Source organism: Eptatretus burgeri, chromosome 10 (genome assembly GCF_056783735.1).
Source record: "Eptatretus burgeri isolate ZD-2024b chromosome 10, Ebu_testis_v1, whole genome shotgun sequence".
NCBI lineage: Eukaryota > Metazoa > Chordata > Myxini > Myxiniformes > Myxinidae > Eptatretus > Eptatretus burgeri.
Window position 1 is genome coordinate 19,273,945 of NC_140970.1, and position 10,158 is coordinate 19,284,102.

Below are 10,158 nucleotides of genomic sequence, written 5' to 3' on the forward strand. Positions count from 1 at the left end.
TCAAGAAATTTTAAACATGTTCAAAATTTTACGATGTACTTGGCGTATGACACACATTCCGCATGCGATGGGGATAAGTTGTACACACGATATGCGGACGCTTACACACGTCCACAAAGGCTACTTATAAGCTACTCATAAGTCGAAACACGTCGCAGTAATGTCTTTTTTACGGGAAACTTATTTCTAACTTATGTTTGACGTGCTTTGAACCAATTCTTTACGTAGTCCCAACACACATTGACGTATGTAGACGTATTCCAATGACGTCTTCCGGTCGACAAAAAAAATAAATGAACGTGTTTCTAACTTACAACTGCCATATAAAGACGTGTTCCCAGCGATTTTGGGAATTGGTATATAAAAATGGTGTTCATAAAAGGGGAACCCAACAGTATTTTCGAGTCCTTTTTGAGTCGATGTCCATGTCAGCAGTATCAGTATCAGTATTAGTATTAGTATTAGTAGTAGTTTGTTCATGTTGGCAGTCGTAGGTGAGTGTGAGGGGGAGGCTGTGGGTTATGATGGATCCTCCTTGCGTCCGCGTGTCCACGGGTAGGAGACATCTTTGCACCATTGTTCGAAGTTCTTCGCGGCTAATTTTTTATGGGGCTTTTTCAACAATGAGCTATGGCTTGTTTTTACGATTTAGGTCTATTCATAACGGGTTGGACAAATGCACAATGAACTAATAATGTGCATAGAGCGCTTCGATAACTTATAGATACGGTATACCAACGAATAATTATCGTGTAGCCGGCGTTCACAAAAAAAGCCCAACGATAGCCTAACTTATCCATATCGTGTGGCAGTTTATCTTTGCCGGTGACGTGGGGTTTGCTATTCATAGGCTGCCACTCAACGATTTAAATGGCTGCATCTCCACTATTGAAAGTAGACGCTTGCGCTCAACAATTGGATTTTTTTTTTTTACACTCAACGACTTTTAAACGGTACCACTCAGCTATTTTCATTGTTTACAATGAACAATTTAAATTGCTGTCACTCGCCTTTGTTTTTTGATGCTGGCGCTCGGAAATTTTAATCGTTTCTATTGAACGTGCTAAATCGCTCAAACTCCACTATTGAATGTAGACGCTTGCGCTCAACAATTGGATTTTTTTTTTACACTCAACGACTTTTAAACGGTACCACTCAACTCTTTTCATTGTTTACAATGAACGATTTAAATTGCTGTCACTCGCCTTTGATTTTTGACGCTGGCGTTTGGAAATTTGAAGCGTTTCTTCTGAACGTGTTAAAACGCTCAAACTCGACTATTTTAAATAGACGCTGCCGATGGACAATTGGAATCATAGCCAAGCTAGACATCGAAGTGTGAACATCATCGTCATGCCGAAGAAAAGTTTGAAGAATGCTGCAAATAAGTGTCCTGGCCGTGACCGTGGACACTGACGCAAGGATGATCCATTATACCGACGTCTTTCAGCCTATGAGTAACTTAAAAGTAACATCTGTCGATGTGTGGCAACGATCGCGTAACGTGCCAACAACACGTTAATCATAGGTTAGAAATAAGTTTCGGGTACGCTAAACATTACCTCGGCGTGTCTCAACTTATGATTAACTTACAAGTAGCATGTGTTGACGTCTATCAACGATCGCAGGCGGTGCATACAACTTGTGGCCAGCGTAGTGGAACGTGTGAGTGATACGCCGGCATACGTTGTGAAATTTCAAGCTTACAAAAATTTGAGGACAACCGAAAAGTACAACGTTTAAAGCCAGCGTACAACGACGTATGGCAGTGTTTTTCAGCGTGCTCTCAATGTTATCAAAACTTACCCATAACGTATTCAACATGTGCCAGCGTTTTAGAAATTTTTTTCAAAAATCGGCATACGTTGGCTAAAACGTCAAGGCGTTCCTGCGGCGGCCATAGAATTTTCAAGGCAGACACAAGATAGCCTCAAGGTGCCTGCAAGGGGACCACAGGGGCCCTAAGGCGAACGTGCGGCCAGACGGACAGTAACGAGTGGGTTAAATTTTTTTTAACCAGTTCTTTTGTTTCGGCTTGTCGAATTGCTATGGCGAACGTAGAAATGAAAAAAGTTATACCTCCGTGTTATCATTCCACGGCGACCTTACGGCCTGTAAAATATAGCCAAACGGCGTAGGGCCACCCTGAGGCCACCGCAGAAACTCTGCGGCTGCCGCAAGTTTCTGTCAATTCAGAGGGTGTACGGCCGCCGTATCCTCGCTGTAGAGCAAATGTGACTTAGGCCTTAACAACTTCGAATGCCAATCAGTTAACCACGAGTTCCAGTGTCCACCGTCTAATTTGCCGTTAAACTAGAGGTCACGTGGCCTCCTGACCAGGGATCGCACCCTTGGCGATGCACCAATCTTATCTTGATTTGATCATAAATAGGGTGGCCGAGCGTTTACCACTGGTGAACGCTGACTAGGACAGGTTACTTAGTTTGGGAATTACTTCCCAGTCTATATTGGTTCGGACAATGCTGGATCGATGGAAGGAAATAAGCACAGACAGGTTGAAATATCAACAAGGAATTTATTATTCAGAAAAAATAAATAAACTGAAGAACTTTGTCTTTCCTTGTGGTGTAAATGGATGAATTCAAATCAATCAAAATAATCCCAAACTAAGAATTCAACAAGCATTTACAGAAAAGTAGACAAAGAGCAGATGCTTATCACTATACCTTATTTAGCAATTAAACATGAGACATGGGTACCCAACAGATCATTCAGCGGGAAAAGTCGTCGTGCGTCTACGAAAATGACGAAAATGTGTGCACGTGCCTTGGTCCACTGCCAGCACCCTGCCTCGCCATGCCCCCCCCCCCCCGCAAACAGACTCGAACACCAATCGACATCACATCGTCTCCCCCAGGAACCAGGGACGCCAAGAAACAGGTATGCCAAGAGCCAGGTACCGAGCAGAACCAGCAGAAACAGTCCACCAACCGTCAGGAGCTATCAGGAGCTTAAGCAACAGTCAGGAGTTGTAAGGAGCTGTAACCAATGGACAGGAGCTATCAGGAGCTGTAACCAATGGTCAGCTGTAAGCCAATGTCAGGAGCTATCAGGAGCTCTAACCAACAGTCAGGAGTTGTAAGTAGCTGTAACCAATGGTCAGGAGCTGTAAGCAACCGTCAGGAGCTATCACCAACCACCAGGAAGGCGGTCCTTTTTCCCTTTTTGTAGGCGTCCAGTGTGGGCGGAGCCTCAAGCAGACATCATCCAAATCCAGCTTGCTGATTGGCCCATCACTACACGTGACCTACAACCATTAACCCCTGCGATTATTCCTTCCCCACTATCAAACAAGATGCAACTCCAAATTAACACAGGCCTGGCTTATGATGCCATGTTAGTAGGGTAAGAATACTGATTCTGGCTCACTTTTCCCCATGTAAATGAATGGGGGATTTTCAGCGATTCATATTTTTTTTCCCTAAAAATAAACCCCCCTTTTTATCCCAAGGTATATTTATTTGTCTCCCCTTTTAACTTGGAGGTTGAACCTCATTGAATTGAACACCTGGGGGTTGAACAGCTCACTCATTGAACCTATAAAGATTTGTTCATTCTCAAATTCCTTCAATAGTTTAATTTTCTTTGCACAATAATCCCCATCTAAAATATTGATAAACAAAACAATTGAATCTTTATATTTTTTAAGATACCCTATTTGTGCCATTACGAAATGATAAACTTCTCTTAATGCTCTTGTTTGACCACCTCCTGAGCCACAGGTTATTTTTTGTTAAGCCCCGCCCACTTTTCTTTAAGCCCCGCCCACTTTTGCTAAGCTCCGCCCACTTTTCATAAGGTATTTTTTCTAAGCCACGCCCACTTTTCCTAAGCCCCGCCCACTTTTGCTAAGCTCCGCCCACTTTTCATGAGGTATTTTTTCTAAGCCACGCCCACTTTTCCTAAGCCCCGCCCACTTTTGCTAAGCTCCGCCCACTTTTCATAAGGTATTTTTTAAGCCACGCCCACTTTTCCTAAGCTCCGCCTACTTTTGCTAAGCCCCGCCCACTCTTACATCATTTCCAGTTCATCTCTGACTCACAAAGAAATCACTAGAAAATTACAGGATGTTATGGTTTTGAAAAATTTCCTAATGAAGGCTTGCCTAGGCTTGCCCAGGGAATTTCCAAAGGAAACCACACCCACCAGTCTTTCTCTATAAAAGCTTCAAACCCAGGCTCCATTTTAAACATTTGTTTTTGCTGGCAATGGTGTTCTGTGTGCTTGTCTCGAACTGTCTGTCTTCTATGGAACTAAACCTTCAAGTTGATGAACTGGATTCAAACCTCTTATCTATTGAGGTAAGATTTTTTATTTTCCTATTTTCAAACTTTGATTGAAGCATACTCATTTAATAATTAAATAACTTAATTAATACATTATTATTTTCTCTCACAGGAAATTGTGTCTGAAATACGAAATGAAAATACTGCTTTTGCTACAACTTGGGGGAAATTGTTGGCTTGGTTGAAGACCTTATGAGCGACCAAGACCTTGAGTGGGATGACTTTGGTGTTCCTTGGAACTCTCTGTCTTGTATGGAACTAAACCTTCAAGTTGATGAACTGGATTCAAACCTCTTATCTATTGAGGTAAGATTTTTTATTTTCCTATTTTCAAACTTTGATTGAAGCATACTCATTTAATAATTAAATAACTTAATTAATACATTATTATTTTCTCTCACAGGAAATTGTGTCTGAAATACGAAATGAAAATACTGCTTTTGCTACAACTTGGGGCGAAATTGTTGGCTTGGTTGAAGACCTTATGAGCGACCAAGACCCACAGAACGAGTTCGTCCTTGATGACCCAACCAAAGAGTTATACCTTGGAGACCAGCAAAATCCTGAAAAAGAGTTTTACAGCAATAATACTCATTGTGAGTTATCAAGACAATACCCACTGAACAAGTTATACCTTGATGAGCCAGAATACAAGTTTTACCTTGGAGACTCACAAATTTTGAAAAAATCAGTAAATGAGTTCTGCCTTGATGGTTTAAATAACTACCTTGGAGACTCAGGAAAAGGGTTCTGCCAAGATGGTTCTAAATATGGGGTCTACCTTGGAGACTCACAAATTTTGAAAAAATCAGTAAATGAGTTCTGCCTTGATGGTTTAAATAACTACCTTGGAGACTCAGGAAAAGGGTTCTGCCAAGATGGTTCTAAATATAGGTCCTACCTTGGAGACTCACAAATTTTGAAAAAATCAGTAAATGAGTTATCCTTAAGAGACTTTGTAAGTTGGTTTTACTTTGAATACTTGAAATGTGGGTTCTGGATTGATAACTCACAATGTGATACATATCTTGGAAACTCAACGGGAATGTGGTTATACCTTGAAGACTTGGAAAGTTGGGTTTATGTTGGACACTTGAAACTTTTTTGGGGGCTTTTATTTATTTATTTATTTATTTATTATTATTATTATTTTATTTATTTATATTTTGGAGACTTTTGGAGTTGCTATCACTCTTTGGGATCGAAACCTATCGATGTAGTTCTTTGTCGGATGGTGCTTGATGGGAGCAAGATCAAGAAAGTTCTGGGAAGAAAGTGCAGGCTTACTCCCCCTTTTTACGTCATCAAACCTGAAAGCCTTAAAAGACAGAATTGGAAGAAGAAAAAAAAACGTAAAAATATATATATATATATATAGGTGGAAATCTCATTTTGAAAAAGATATTGTGTTGGGCGAGGATTGAGTTGGGGTTGAGATTTTGAATGTGAGGGTTGGGGTTGAGATTTTGAATGTGAGGGTTGGGACACACACACACATACACATCAACAAACAAAAGTTAAACCTTGACTATTCAGTTGAGGATTCTGTGTTTGGGGTTCACAGATCTAAGAACGTCCCCCTTGACACACATTATATACTGTTATACACCTCGGACTTGGCCCTCGAGTGTCCACAACGGTGTATAGTAGGAGGGAGTGAAGCGCCAACCTATTGCTCCCATTGCACACACACACACACACAAACAAAAGTTAAGCCTTGACTATTCAGTTGAGGATTCTGTGTTTGGGGTTCACAGATCTAAGAACGTCCCCCTTGACACACATTATATACTGTAATACACCTCGGACTTGTCCCTCTAGTGTCCACAAAGGTGTATTATATGCTTAGTTTTGTCTTTTGTAATTCCTGTGAATAAAATGAACCTAAAATCTCTTCCCCTTCCAAATCATATATTTTATAAGTCCAAGGAACTGTATCTATTACATCAACAATTTTAAAAAGTTCTTTCGTCCATCGTTCAGTAAAACCCTTTTCAAAATGAGATTTCCACCTATATATTCTTACGATATCACCAACTTTGAACTTAGGTTTTCTGACATTAATCTCTTTTTCATATTTTAATTTTGTAAATGTTTCTGATGGCTTCATATTCGTTGACGTGTGAATCGTGTCATTATACTTATCCACAATATCCTGAATAAAAGATAACCATTGTTGTGAACCGAGTTGTGTGAATTTTTTATATAGTCTCTCTTTTAAGGTACGATTAAAACGTTCAACAACAACTGCCTTCCCTTCATTAAAGGTACTGTATAATGTAATACTGTTATTTTTTAGAAAATTCATAAATGTCTTGTTATAAAACTCTCTACCCTCATCAGTCCACAATTTCTTAGGTTTTCTCTTACTTTTATTAAATATCTGTTGAAAAGCTAACATAAGAGTATTACCTGTTTTGTTTTTTAAAGGGACAACCCACGCATATCTACTCCTCAAATCAATAACGGTTAAAGCATACTTGTACCCCTTATCATTATTGAGTTCAATCAAATCAGCAGACCAGATATAATCAACTTCCTTGGAATAAACTTTCCTTCTCTGAAACTTTGTGAATATTGGTTTATGTAATTCATCAGCTAATTGCTCTTCAGTCTTAATGGCATCATTAGAGCCTATAAGTTTTTGAATTTCCAAGTCCAAGTTTCAATTTAGCACTAATCATCTTCTTCACGATGAACCTATCAACTTTTTCTCTCAAGGTTGGATTTTGTATCAGAGACAAATTATACAACATTTCTCTATCGGCTTCATGCTTTTCTTCCAACGTTGTGGTATTCCCATAATCAATATCGTGTCTCATGCACACTTCATCAACTCTATTGATTGGTTTACTCCAGGATTTAGGATTGTCTGCCTCATCTAATCTTTTATCCAAGTTTGTGCCTGGACCACAGAAAGAATAACCTGGAAGATGTAATTCCCCTGGTATTCCAGTAGTTGTAAATTTACTTCCTGATAAAAACTTTTGTATATCTCCTCCGAGTTTGTGTTTGGAGATAAATTGATTTTTTTTTGAACCACACACCGAACATATACCTTTTTGTATAACCCTGTTATTTTTACTTTTAATATATGAAATATTTTTAGTATTAGTTTTCTTTTTACATTTGAGACAATAACTCATTTATTTATGAGAAAAATTCCTGCAGAGTGCAAAAACCTTTTTAGTTTCCAACATGCACATTTGAATCTTAATTTTTAAAACATAAAGAATCCTTAGAAATGCCTTCACTCTCTCCTCCATTTATTTAAGAAAAAACTTGAATTAAAATGAATAGCTTGACGATGCTAATAGTTTTGTTGAAAGTATTGCAAATAGACTTGTTAATTCTTTGTATTCCTCCCTGGTGAGATGAGTTAATTTCTTTAATACCTCTATTCTTTTTTGAATCTCACTGGTTAATGATAAACAAGGGCAAAACCATTATTATATTTACCCTTATTAAATTCTTTTATTTGTTGTTTACTAATCGTAGCCCCACAAAACTCATTCTCAATACCAAGTGGATAATATTCTTCCTTACGAGACTGATTTAATTGTTCCAGGTCTTCGAGGTTAATTTTAAATGACCAATTATACCCTAAATCATTCATATCATACCCCCATTGTTCTATTCTCATACAAACGATACGCCCTTCTTTATAAAAATTTATTTTAATTCGAACTGTGAATTCTGTATGACCTGGAGATAATATCAACACTTCTGTATCTTTAGAATACACAGCCGTTTTATTTAAGTATATATATTGTGATAAATCGCTTAATCTCACCAAGTCATTCGCGTCAGTCGGGCTTGGATAATTTTTTAATTTATAAGCATTTTTCTTGTTAATATTTTTGTTTATATTATATTTATGTCGTTCAGCCTGTGCCTTTGTGTAATAATTTGATAAATCAATATCCAGTTCTTGAGATACACCAAAGATAGAACCATCTTTACCAACATAAGTCATTTATATTAGATTAAAAATAATATCATAAAATTTTTTATTTTTGTTGAGTTGAAATAACACATATAGACATAATTGACCACAACACTTGGAATTTAATTCTTGGACTTGAAATGTTTGATAAACACCATTCTGTAAGAATTTTATGACTTCAACAGGTGGTGGAAGACCAAAACTATCAAAATAATATTTGTCTTGACTATTAAAAATACAAACCCAATGAGAACCGTTCCCATCATTATCTTCTAAGTTCATAATAATATTCTTTGTATGTTTCGACACATTTGTTAATTCATCTCTCATACAAATAACCACATTATGAATTTTTAATTTCTTACAATATTTGGCAAGTTGTAAATTTGATGTTGTATTCTTTCCAAATTCTTTCAACCACTCATCAATGCTCATTTATTTATTAGAAAGATATAATCCATTACCTCTTTTCGTTAATTTTACACCTGCTTGTGCTATAGAAGAAAGCATATCTCCAACTAACAATCTCGCTTTATCAGGCAGACCTTCAAGTTTTTCAGCAAAATCTACAATTACACCACTTCCACTAATTTGTTTCTCCAACTCTTTGTTATGTCTTTCCAATTCTTTTTGAGCCTGGAGTTGAGCTTTCCTTTCGTTGGCAGTTTTGACCGCTGTTGAAATACCACCCGTCAATGCTCCAACCGCACTTAAACCAGCAAATAAAGGAATTAGAAATGGGAGAAATCCTCCACTCGTCTCTCTTATTGAATATTTTTTCAACATTGGTTTTGTCATTTTAATTTTAAGTGAGCCAGTGTCATTCAAGATTTTAACCTGTTCTCTTGTGAGCAAAACATCAATTCTTACTGCTCCTTTTCTCTGAATTGTATTAACGTTAATCGTACAAGGCTTTTGATTTTGAACACAAGATGATAGTTTATGAAGATTGATTTGATTAACATATACCCCAGTTGGTACTTTGCCACTCATTTATTTAACAAAAAATTATGTGAGACTAATCATCACACCATTATCTGTATTAATCTGCAATTCTGTTTCTTCCAAAAGCAAACAATATGTATCAACTTCTTCACTCTCTCCTCTTTCAATGTATAGGGAAGTATTCACTCGATTAGACTTTATAGTTTCTTTTTGAGCGCTCAGGTCAAACGTATAGATTGTATACAAACTTTTAAATGCTGTCATATCTAAAATAGGTTCTTTATTTCCATTACTTTCACACACCTTTTGGTAAGACTTGTATGCTTCAGCAAAATCATTTTTTCCCAATTAATTTCCAATCTATCTCGTGGATAAAATGTTCCATCTAGAGAAACGCGAAGTTGTTTCACCTTAGCATTATCACTCAATGCATTATTCTTATCAGTCGCAGTATCACCATCTGGCTTTTTAAAAATCATCCACAGATATCGTGGCTTTCCTTCCAGAACACCCAAATTCCACGTGTAAGTAGTTTGATTGAGTTTAACGTGTTGACATCTTCTTTTGAGGTATGATACACTGAGTGGTTTATTTGAGTTAAGTCTTCGATTCAACATCTCTTCTGTTTTAAGATTAGGAGTATATTCACTGATATACCAACTCATCTCCTCAATTACAAATTTATTCTGATCACCAAAAGCATTACCAACACCAAAAAGCAATCTATTTTCATTATCATTCCTTTGTAGTTGAAATCTAATTTTAAGACCATACAGAACTTTATCATAATCACAAAATCCAAATATACCTTTAAGAGGAACTGCCACAGTAAAACTATTTTCTGCTTTTGTATCATCATTATACATTCCTTTCCTTTGAATATATCCAGGGTCTGTGTTTGTTCCCGTTGACATATCAGGAATAAAACCTTCGACAGACCCCTTTCCCATTCTATCACTG

General features: G+C 37.4%; 1 long non-coding RNA gene across 1 annotated transcript; it reads left to right on the forward strand.

The window, feature by feature from the left end:
• Positions 1-3,361: 3,361 nt before the first annotated feature.
• LOC147018037 (uncharacterized) lies at positions 3,362-6,490 on the forward strand. The gene is made up of 2 exons (XR_015062231.1): positions 3,362-4,613; positions 4,711-6,490. It is a non-coding gene; the product is annotated as an uncharacterized LOC147018037 (long non-coding RNA).
• Positions 6,491-10,158: the final 3,668 nt, after the last annotated feature.